At 42.1% G+C, this 12390-nt stretch overlaps 1 protein-coding gene across 5 annotated transcripts in view; it reads right to left on the bottom strand.

Moving 5' to 3' along the window:
* satb2 (SATB homeobox 2) overlaps positions 1-9759 on the bottom strand; it is a 78456-nt gene extending 68697 nt beyond the window's left edge. For 3 of the 5 annotated variants that reach the window (XM_049593957.1, XM_049593960.1, XM_049593961.1), the window contains exon 1: positions 8681-9758. The gene's annotated coding sequence lies outside the window, so the exon portion shown is untranslated. Of the gene's footprint in view, positions 1-8680 lie in introns of all 5 variants that reach the window. The other 2 variants (XM_049593959.1, XM_049593958.1) reach the window with 2 other exon arrangements.
* Positions 9760-12390: the final 2631 nt, after the last annotated feature.

Genomic DNA, 12390 nt, shown 5'->3' with positions numbered 1-12390 from the left:
GCCCAGATGCAGATGCGTACTTACAGAATAAAAGTACATCATCCTACATCTCTGTTTTTACTTTGTTTCTTTCTCCCAGTTTTCACTGTAAACACTTTAAAAATGTTGCAGAATGACGTGTAAATAATAACACGGGTGTGGACGTGCCCGCCGTCACGCACTGATAAATGCTAATCTATTTTATGCAATTATTATGGGCGTGCTGAGCAATAACCTTTTGTTCTACACATCTTTAACGGCGTGACGACGATCAGCACATTAAATCGAGGACTGATATCACCCAGATTGTTATCGCCTGCATCCTAAATCCATCTGTGCTGCATTGTTTGATAAGGCGTGTGATAGTTAGAGCAGTTAATAAAGACGCGATAAGAGGAGCTGTTGCATATCTGCTATGGAGACGGGCAACAAATGTAATGTCTTTTTGATAAGGAGAGGGGTCATGACACATTTCCCAATTTACTGCCTCTCTGGTCAACTGTCAGCCCTGTGTGGGAAACTTTACAGTCAACTGTAAAGATTTTTCTTTTAAAACCTGCACCAGTTAAAGTGAAAATAAGCTGCTGTATCTTTGTCGCTCACTGTCTTTTCAGTAAAAATGTAATAACGTCAATATTTCTGCTCTGAGACCGTCAGATGTCAAGAAATAAAACCCCCACTCTGCTCTGTTTGTCCCGCATTGTGTTTGATTCTGGGACAACCTCTTGTTTTCAATGATAAGCCACTATCAAATTCCACATTATTACACGTTCTAGACATAACAAATACACACTGAGGGCCAAAGACAAGATTGCAGAGCAAAAAATGCAGACACACCCAAAGAAATAGAAGAGTGGGACACGACAACAAACACACCTATAAACAATATGTCCAGCTCAAAGACATAAACACACACAAACTGAGGCTAACGTGTAATTCAAAGCCAGTCTAAACTCTACAAATCAGACAGCTGACAAACACTGATTGGTAGTCCCATCCATTTGAAAGACATACGGTGTAATGACTGGTTTGAAGTGGGAGCTGCAGCAGCGGCCCATGAAAGCTGCTTTTTGTAAATCTGTCTGTCATTTACTTTTTTTTTAAAGGTTTATTTTTGTCTCCATCACTCTCTCTCTCTCTCTCGTGCTTTTATTTTTACATCACTCAAAGTTTGGAAAAACACTTGAAGTTGCATCCAGCTGTTTTTAATGTTCGGCCTCTGATGAAGCAACATGTTCACAAAGTGTAAAACTTTTTCATCCTGGGTGCTATTTTCACATATTCTTGTGTCTAAGTGACAAATGGAGACACTGTTTCTGACACTGATCCAGTATCGACAGAGAAAGAGAGCGCTGCAGACGTGAGAAAGGCTGCAATGTAACCACTGAGGGCGTGTTCGCTCTGTCAGTGTACGTCTACTAAAAGTGCTTATTTTTGACATTGACAGGCTCAGACTGTTATTCTGAGCGTCTGACAACATTAAGGAAAGAATCCCAACAGAGAAATGAAATGTTTTTTCGCTTACTCCGGTCTGTTTTTATTGTGTTTCACTCTTGAGGAAGTTTTGTTTTGAAACCTCACAAAGTTTGATTTGTTGCAGAAAAACAAGGTGGAAACATTAATGAGAGCTGGAAAGTGAATGCCAAGAAGGGTGTGTCAAATCGAGGTAAAGAAAGTGTAACTTAAACCTGGGCCACACTGCCTGTGTAAGCAGCACACATGCATCGCTTAACGTCTAGTTTTTTGTTTGTTTTTTGCAGCTGATTTAACAGGGTAGAGCAGCCTCACTGCTTTTTTTTAAAATCATAGTGAAATCATACAACCTTTCTCTGCAGTCTTACTCTGAAATCCCACAAGGTGTGACATGTAGCGGGAAAAATAACGGTGGAAACACTGGTGAGAGTTTGAGACAGGAGTGTCGAGAAGAAGAAGTTGAGTCAGAGTACACCTGGGCCACACTGCCTGCATGAACAGTGCATGTGTGTGGCAGAACGTCTAATGTTTTGGGGGGTCTGCGGCCAATTTAACAGGTTAGAGCAGCCGTACTGCCTATGTGAGCAGTGCTGCTCAGGTGCAGAACATCTAGAGAATCAAGATCTCACCTACTTTTTCCGCGTGTCGCACACAGTTTTCAACAAAACTAGACAGTTGAAATGGTCTTTCGATAACTATACTGACATCGTATCACCTTTCTCTGCAGTCTTGTTGTGAAATCTGGCGAGGTGTGACTTGTTGCAGAAAAACAAGAGTGTAAACATTAGTAGGAGTTGGAGAGAGGAGTGTGTTGAGTTGGAGAAAAGAAAACGTAGCGTACACCCTGGCCACACTGCCTGTGTAAGCAGCGCACATGCATCGCTTAACGTCTGTTTTTTTTGTTTGTTTTTTGCAGCTGATTTAACAGGGTAGAGCAGCCTCACTGCTTTTTTTAAAATCATAGTGAAATCATACAACCTTTCTCTGCAGTCTTACTCTGAAATCCCACAAGGTGTGACATGTAGCGGGAAAAATAATGGTGGAAACACTGGTGAGAGTTTGAGACAGGAGTGTCGAGAAGAAGAAGTTGAGTCAGAGTACACCTGGGCCACACTGCCTGCATGAACAGTGCATGTGTGTGGCAGAACGTCTAATGTTTTGGGGGGGTCTGCAGCCAATTTAACAGGTTAGAGCAGCCGTACTGCCTATGTGAGCAGTGCTGCTCAGGTGCAGAACATCTAGAGAATCGAGATCTCACCTACTTTTTCCGCGTGTCGCACACAGTTTTCAGCAAAACTAGACAGTTGAAATGGTCTTTCGATAACTATACTGACATCGTATCACCTTTCTCTGCAGTCTTGTTGTGAAATCTGGTGAGGTGTGACTTGTTGCAGAAAAACAAGAGTGTAAACATTAGTAGGAGTTGGAGGGAGGAGTGTGTTGAGTTGGAGAAAAGAAAACGTAGCGCATGCGTGTCGTGGAATGTCTAGTGTTTTTGTTTGGGTTTTTTGCGCCTGGTTAGAGCAGCCTCACTGCCCGTGTGAGCAGCGCTGTTCAGGTGTGACTCGCCGCGTTTGGGGTCCCACCTATTTTCTCCAAGTGACGCACGCAGTTTTCAGCAAAAATAGACAGTTAAAATGTTTGACTCAAAACTTCCTGTGTCCATTTCAAAATAAAAGCCCGCTTACAACGTTTCAATAGAAAAAATCCCTTCATTTGTTAACACAAGGGTTTTAATGTGAAGTATTTTCAGATTGACATTACAGTGGCTTGTGTGACTCCATAAATGTGTGGAGTTCTGGCTTTTATTTGTGGAAATACGCTAACAAACAGACCAGATGAAGTGAAAGGTATGGAAAAACATTTCATTTCTCTGTAGGGATTCTCTCCATAACGTTGTCAGACACTTAACAACAATCGAGCCTGTCAGTGGTAAAAACAAGCACATTTAGCGGACGTACACCAACAGTGAGAACATGATCTGAGTGGTTACACTGCAGCCTGTGTCACGGCATCAGTGTTCTCTCTTAATACTGGACCAGTTTCAAAAATTGTTTCATTATGTTTCTGCATATGTGACGTCAAAGTTGTCAGCTGTCGGGAAATCACTTTTCTGATTATTCCCACATCACATAAATGCATCATAAGTGACTAATGAAAGTAAATGTTTGGTTGACAGTAATAAACTTTTTATTAATTCTTGTGTTGCATATCTTTTTTTTTTTTGCTCACATGAAATCTATTAAATGGTATTTTTAATTAGTAAAGTTATTTATTCCAGTATTTTGGTGTGGTATAAAACCACTTTGTAATATAAAGTTTCAGCATATTTATAGCTCCGTGAATTTTTGCTGGGTCGTCCTGTTGTACAAAAAAAAAAAAAAGATTCATCAATACACAATGATTCTGAAAATTTAAAAGGTTTCATTACTTATGTTTTAGCATATGGGACCATCTGAGGAGCAACGTTAGACACAAACACTCAAGAAAAAGAGTCCAAGTTGAAAAATACCAAAGTTTCCCTTTAAAGGAGAACAACAGGTAGAATTGAAAAAGCTCCCCGGGCGATACAATAAAGAAGAAACCAGTTTTTATGTCGCCTCCTGCCTCCACACACACACACACACACACACACTACTTCACTGCACTCCCATTGTGATAAGTGTGCAGGAAGCAGAGAGCAGAGAGCAGCAGCTCACACACTTACACTCTGAGATTTAAAACACGAGAGGAAATAAAAGAGGGATAATTGTGGGTGAAAAGTGAACGCAATCATCCGAGCAGCAGGGAAACATCTCCAATCTGTAAATGTATGAAACTAATGGATCTCAAAGTGTTAGTAAGAAATACAACTAACCTCTCACACTGCAGGGCTCAGGAGCCAAAGCTACATCGCCTCCGCTCCCTCCGGTATCTCTTTTACCGTTACGATACTGTGTCGGCTAATGAAGGGTTGTGCCTTCAACATGCAAACCAGACAGAGACAGACGGAGACGGAGAGAAGGAGAGTGACCTGTGAGGGCATTATTAGCACTGATAGCAGGGAGGACGGGACAGGCGTCACCTGTGTAGGAAAATATTCAGATACGGCCGTTCTTCCCGTTCGAGATCCACTTTTATAGCAGCGTTATCAAGCTATTGGTTAATGCTTGGCTCTGCAGCCCAGATAAAAAAGAAGGCAGCGGGAGGAGGAGGGGGAGCGATATTAAAAGCCCTGCTGTCAAACTGAATGTACACACACATGTATGCACAGGGAGGGACCGACGTCATGTTGGTACTCTTCCCGAAAAAACAGCAGGAAGCACAAAAAATATCACAATTTGTTTGCTTTCGAAGTCTGAAAACAAAACGGGGAACAACACAAAAAATTTTATGTGGCTGTTTATGAGAAATGATTTCTGTTCGGGAACATTATTGTGGAATTTGTCGTTTATGGACGTCAGATGTGTCGCTGTGATGTGGGCAGAGCTGGTGTGAGGGCAAGACAGACCTTTACAGCACACACACACACTCAGACACAACTTATGTGGAGCTGTGGAGAGGGTCCTCGGGCTCACACACACACACACACACACACACACACACACACACACTCGTGCGCAGAGAGGAAAATAACTGGGGCGAGGGAGGAGGGGACGAAGGCCTCCTGGCAAACATGTTTGGCTCCCTTGTAAACTTCTCATTTGATAATATGGGATGAAGAGTTAACAGCGAGCATTTACAGCCTCGCCCTTCCAGCTAGAGGATGCATGCTTAAACACACTCATCCACACACACACACACACACACACACACACACACACACACACAGACAGACACTAAGCCACACAAACCACAGCCAGCACGCTACACAGACTCTCTGCTTTAACACTTCCAGGGACCACACACTGACTCAGCCAGGGACAAGTAAGAGTGTGAGGAGCACACGCATGTATACAACACAGGAGGAGTGGACAAAATAATACAACACGCTGCAGCTCAGCGCGGTGATGCAACCTGTGTTTTTTTTAACAGCGTTACATCATAAGGTGTTCCTGCTGTATTGTCAGATATTTAAAGAGGTGACGCTGCTCCAAGAAAATGCTAAAACTTTACTGCAACGCGCTCCGATGCCAAACCAGTCCACCACAGCCTCACCAGAGTGGGAAAACACAGAGCTCAGGTCTCAGCGTCCACATGTCGGAGTTCTCTCAGCTAAAATAAATGAATTTACCCTCAACGATCACGCCGAGGCCGATGATGAATCTGCACCAGGCCGAGCAGGAGACATTATGGAGATCTGTGAGCGACGCCCACAGCCCGACAGAGGAGCATCATTAGTGCCCACAGAGCTTCTCCACTATCTAATCTGCAGTTTAATAGTGCGGACACACCCATATTACGTGTGAACAGATAGCTGAGTTCACACAGAGAGGCAGGAAGCACAGAGGAGGACTCTCACTGAAATACTGACAGATTTAAAGTTAGATCTTTAATTTGGAAATTAATTGTGACTTAAACTTTGTTTTTCAAGATTATTTTTATGCTGCTGACTGCTGAAGCACTTCGCCTCTGTTTTTATTTCCTCTTTATGTGTTTCTTGAACGCAAACCTACTTGGAAATAAACCTGATTTTGATTATCTGACGACAAAGAGCTTTAAGAAGTTACAATAACTAAGAAACACTCGGGAATTAAAAGAATATTTCAGCTATTGAAACAACGACAAAGCCGAGTTGCAGAAGTCAGGGAGGTCAGAGGGCACGTCCTCCTTAATATTCAGAACATGTGCATTAATGCCATCACCCAAACATAAGATCACTAAACTAATAAAGCAGTAGGTCTTTTATTTTGATGGAATTAAATATATTTCCATCATAAACTGCTGCAAGTAAATTCACCAGAATGCAGGAAATGAAGTGTCTGATGCTCAAACTTTCCTAGATGAGGACCCCAACCCCCTGTTTCATATTTCCCCCCCTATTTATTGAAACAAACCTACGCCCCTGCTACAGAGTGAAGCTAAATAAAGTCAGAGGGGGGTCTTCTTTATGTGCGTAAAATTGCAGACCATAAATAATTTGCGCATTTTGGCGGCAGCGTGAAAAAAGCCTCGAATCCACGCGCGCACATGAAGCCCCTGCAGCTCAGCTGGAGCCAAAGAAAATATGAGTTTCCCACTATTTTTGATACGCAAACTCTTTGCACATTAACGCCCCCTCCTCCTCTTCCTCCTCCCCGACAGAGTCTGCGCGGCCCGTCAACTTTTTGAACATGTGAGCAAACTTTGAGCAGACAGGGAGGCCGGAGACCTGCAGAGCCTGCGCACACTCTCCCATCACAGCAGCTGAGACGAATCCGTTTCTCCTCGCGGTTTGCTCCAAAAAAACTTATGTATTTTTTGTTTTATTTTCCTGCTGTGATGGACGGACTGTGGCGGGGAGGAGACGGCACAGTGGTGCGCTGAGGTGTCTGACAGCGCGTCACAGTGCCGCCATTATGATTTCATTAATTATCAGGCCTTTTTTAATTAAATCTAAACTATTATAATTACTGAAAATGATTCTCTAATAAATATTAATCCGGATTCTGCAGCCACACTTTACCTGCTCAGGTGACAACAGGCGCATGTGTGTGAGCGCAGTCTGTCGGTTCACACGCGTTTTAATTAGATGAGAAAAAGCCCAAACGCTGTTTGGATTCCTGCTGGTTTTGGAAAAGAAGACTCAGCCTGTTTTTTTTCTGTTAAAGGTCAGAGAGGACGAGGAGCTGGAAGTAGCTGCTGTCAGAGAGGAGGCAGAAATAAATACAAGAATCATTTCACTTCTCTGCAGCCTCGCATGTGACATTTTAAAACCTTTTACTGCACATTCAGAATTAATTCTAAAACCTACTTAAGGATGTGGGTTTGATTTCTCCATGTTTGGTGCAGGGCAGAGTATTGCTGCTGACAGGACGGTCTGCAGGAGGACTGGTTCTCATTTGGACGCATTTGGCTTCAGTTTCTGGTGATTACGCAGAGCGGACTGGAGGCCTAAACTCCTCCACAGTCCCTGACCAGACCTGGGCTTTCTGATCTCTCCGTGTTCCTGAGTGTTTCTGACTGTTTCCACCCTCCGTGTCTGTGCATCTCTGCTCGGAGGCGCAGTGTCTCCTGCCCCAGGTGCTGCAGAGGTTAAAGGCCCTTGTAGCAGCCGAGAACACTCGGAGCGTGTTCGACACCTTTCTGTTCCCTCTGTATGTTTTATTCATCGTACTGTCCCGGTTACCGGTGGAGGTGCAGTGTTTAAAAAAACTGGTGCTGTTATTTAAACTGTGCACGTGTTAAACAGTAACACCAGTGACACCTCTCACTGTGTGTGTCTCATTAATTATTTTTTAAAAGTTAAAAAGTCACAAAGTCCTGTTGTGGCGCATTGTAACGTGTCTCCGAAGATTTATAATAAACTTCTCTCTCTCTCTCTCTCTCTCTCTCTCTCTCTCTCTCTCTCTCTCTCTCTCTCACACACACACACACACACACACATATAAAGTTTTGCTATAAATTATTCTGAAGCTCTGCGATTAATCAAACACTTCCTGCCAAGGCTCCAAAATAACTTTTCATTTTTATTTTAAAGGCTCAAAGCATCATCTTAAATATTAAATTCACAATATTCACACACTAGTTAATAACTTATATAAAATTTTACTCACGTATCTACATTTTGTGCATATTTAAAATACTAAATACAACTAATATTTCGTAAAAACAATACCAATACATAAAGAATCTCATTTTACTTCAGTGCCAAGAGACTGAAATTGTTCATGCATGTGCAAATTTAATAAGTAGATATGATTTAATTTGTATAAACTTTAAGAAAATTAACGCATACTTATAATTATTGAAAAATAAGTGGCTTATTTGGAAAATAACTAATTATAATAGCTTAATATTTAAATGCATGGGCGTTAAATATTAATAGATTAACAATAAACAAAAAAATTAGCAGCCTAATAATTGTAATCACAATAATCACAATAATAATAATAATAATATATAAGTTCGTTGTATTAACTGGAGGGACGGTGCCAACTCAGAGTAAAAGTTTTAGTGAGATCAGCTGGATCACTTTATTATTTATAATTTATTTTCACTTTATTATAATTTACAGGCACTTTAAATGGTGGTGTCTTCAGTACTGTGTCTCTGAGTGTGTGTGAGAGTGTGTGTGTGTGTGTGTGTGTGTGTGTGTGTCTGTACTCACTGCTTACGGCGTGTCTGTAGCGCTGTTGGCCGCTGAGGAGGCTCTGTCCATTGATCAGGAGTATTGAATCCAGGGCTGGGCTGTGGGTCGGCTCCTGGATACACGGCGGGTCACGCTGCTCAGTCTGGACTCGTCGGACACCGGACCGGATCCACACAGGAGAGAAAAGTTAGTGGGCAGGGAGGTTTGGAGAGGGGGCGAGGACAGCGCGCAGAGCAGCGGAGTGCGTGGAGATCTGGACGGAGGATGCTCGTCTGTGGGAAGTGGAAGCGAACAGAGAGACAGAGGGAGAGACTTTGTGAGCACCGGTGGGTCTGTCCTGGAGCCGTGAGCCGGAGCGCGCGCACAAACTTGATATTTTAAAATTCTGTCTTCCGTCCTCCTTTTTTACGCTTTTATCCGCCTGTTTTAGCTCAAAACGCGTCTCTGTGGCACAAATCTGCCCTCCTCTGAACTCATGGCTTCATCCTCGGAGAAAGCGCAAAAATAACGCGACGCAGCGGGAAACAGGAGCAGCACAACCCGGGACACAGAGCGCACAACACGGACCTGACCGAGCAGCAAACACCGGCGCGTGAGGTACAGTAAAAGCGGGATTTCTCGGCGCAAAGGACCGGGTCCTAATCAGAGTGTCACTTTCAATCGTCCCTGTGCCAACGGGCGCACTGACTGATAGAGGGAGGAGAGAAGGGAGGAGAGACAAAGAGAGCAAGGGAAGGGAGGGAGGCGTCAAAAAAAAAATAATGTGACCCATGGAAGCATTTTGTGGGCCGGATCTCTCTTATAGGACGCTTAACATGATATAGAAGAGTCCAGCAGAACTTTATTCTGTTCATAAACAAGCCTTTTAGGTGATTGTAAACAGACCCATCAGGAGGGGGCACCCACAGGGATCCTTGACTAAACCCTTCCTTCAGATGCTTAAATAAAGTCTGTTTTGACTTTATGTTGTCTCCACTCAACATAAACAGTTGCGTAATAATCCTCTAAATCATATCTGACTGAGATCTTCCTCCCCGGGGCCATAACATGGAGCAGGCTATCACACAGACCTTGACATCAGAGCGCTCTGCTGTTACTTTTCCACCAGGAGAAGATTTCTGCCTCACGCAGCAGGAACTTATCAACTTCCCTCTAATACTTTCACACATGTCGGTATCATCCCGGATGATAATCCGCCCGAGGTGAAGTCCACGCGCTGATACATGTTAATAAGTAGCCTAATAATAAGTCTCCTCTTTATCTCTCGTTATTAGACGCGCTCAGTGCAGCCGCAGTCTCTCTGTTAATGATCAACCCGTGCGTGGGATGAGAGGTCACGACCCTCCAAATATATGAACAACGGAAACTTCTGTCAATATTCAGAGTTAAAGGGACTCACAGACACTGCGGATGGTCAGTGAACTCCTCTTGCTTCACGTGAGACAGACAGTGAACACAACAGCTGCAGGAGCGCGCACCAGGTCATCACTGTGTTGCTGCGCACAGGCGCATTGTCTGTGGCGCACAGTTCACTCTGTGTGTGTGTGTGTGTGTGTGTGTGTGTGTGTGTGTGTGTGTGTGTGTGTGTGCTCAGTGTTTTACTGAATGTAGAGCTGCTAGTTAAAGAGATAATACTTAGACCCCGCTCCATATCAGGTTTTCACTACACCTTTATGGCGGCACAACAAGTTCACGATAACGATATTATCGCAATATCGAGAGAAAATTCGCCTTTAACTTTGATTGTTATGGATTTTGTTTCTCTTTTTGGCACATGACTTACACCAAAAATACAAGAGTAAGTTGGTGGAGAGAGTGTCTGTCACTGTAACCAAACAAAAGTGTATAGAAATTACAGTAATTCCTCTAAGTGGACAGTGAAGGCAGCCAGATGGCGCTTGGCAGAGAGAGACAAAGCCAGAATGAAACTGATTTAAAAGGTGCTGGATTATTTACACATTTATTATTATCATATGTCCACGAGTGTCAGAATATTAGGGAGTATATTAGGGGTGGGGGAATAAATCAATACAGTATAGTATCACGATACTTTTGTCTGGCAATATCGTATCGTCACACAGATTTTTTAAATTCTATAAATTACTAATATTATAAATACCAATTTAACTTTATGGGAGCCTTCTAGAATAATACAATCAGTTGCTTTTTCAGTCCACTAGATGCATTTTGCTGCTGCAAAAAAAACATGTCTGAAGTCAGATGAACTGACTGAAAACTTTATCTTATTGGATTAAACAGATGTTGACAAAGTTTTCATTTGAGGACGTAATTTACGGTTTAAAAAAAGTAAATAAATCGCAATATATTTTATTGCAATACTCAGCATATTGATTTAAAATCGCTATAATATTGTATCGTGACTCAAGTATTGTGATAATATCATATTGTGGATTCTCTGGTGATTCCCACCTCTACGATATGTCATTTTGAAATATCTCAGTTATCGTCGGTAGGCTACATCGCTACGCCCCTATTGGTCATATTCAGTCAGTGTCATATAGATGGGCGATATGCAGGAAATCAAATCGCACGATATTTTTTACCTCAACTTTGACAATTTCACAAAATACTCACACAATGAGATTTCTGATAAATGAATCATCAGTAATGTCGATATAATGACTACGCGACAGATAACGGAACAGCGAGAACAGTCGTTAAGTTTGGAAAATGACATCATCTTACTGTAATGCAGGAAAGACACCACATGATATAACAATATCCCAAAGACAAATCTGGTCTCATGTCACGGTATCTATTAAATATCAATATACTGCACAGCCCATATACACACTGCGTGTCATAGGGCTGGACGATACGGAGATATCAAATATCACAATATTGTTTTAAACCAAACATCTCAATATTGTGACGATACTGTGACTGTTGGTGCTTTCATGAAATATTTACACACTAAGATTTCTGACAAATAATCACCAGTAATGTGGATTTAATGACTTAGTGGGTAAAGACAAATAATAGAACAACAGTCTCAGACAATCATATTTTACTGCGACGCATTCTTTGACGCCCCAGTGTGGGATTTAGTGGGATATACTGGCAGAAATATAATATAATTATGAAACTGTATAACCTGAGAGTAGGGTGTGTTTTTGTTACCTTAGAAATCAGGTCCTCGTCCTCAGAGATCGCCATGTTGCAAAAATTACATAACTTTACAGTAATGACGCTGTTCAAACCAGGAAAAGACGACATGTTCAATATCAGGATATCAAAATCTAATCTCATATCCTGATATTGACATAATATCAATGTACTGCCCTGCTGTCAGGTGTGTGTTTGGATACAGAAAAACTCATTTCATAGATCAGTACCTTTAATAATTACCCATTAATGCTTTAATAAATATACAAATATATATACACACAATTTTATGAGGCTACCAGCTGCCCTCAAGTCTGACTGAAGGTTTCACCTTGACCCTGTGACCTGTCAGATGTTGCTGTCTGATAAGGAAGTTGCAGAAGGTCAAATGACACTAAAGATATGGAAAGTTTTCTGAATGCAAAATAACTGACAAAATTAAAAACGTGTTTTTAAAACTGTGGGGAAACTGCAGCCGTAATGAGGTCACTCCTACTGTCTTCTTTTTGTGAGAATTCATTTGCATCATTATTTGTTTAAATCCATAAAGAGTTGCTCTACGCTGGAGGCCAGTGGTCAGACATGTAAACTTATTTTAACAG

This window comes from Epinephelus fuscoguttatus, linkage group LG13, assembly GCF_011397635.1.
Source record: "Epinephelus fuscoguttatus linkage group LG13, E.fuscoguttatus.final_Chr_v1".
Classification (NCBI taxonomy): domain Eukaryota; kingdom Metazoa; phylum Chordata; class Actinopteri; order Perciformes; family Serranidae; genus Epinephelus; species Epinephelus fuscoguttatus.
Note: the sequence above shows the minus strand (reverse complement) of the source record. Positions and strands in the feature narration are given on the sequence as shown.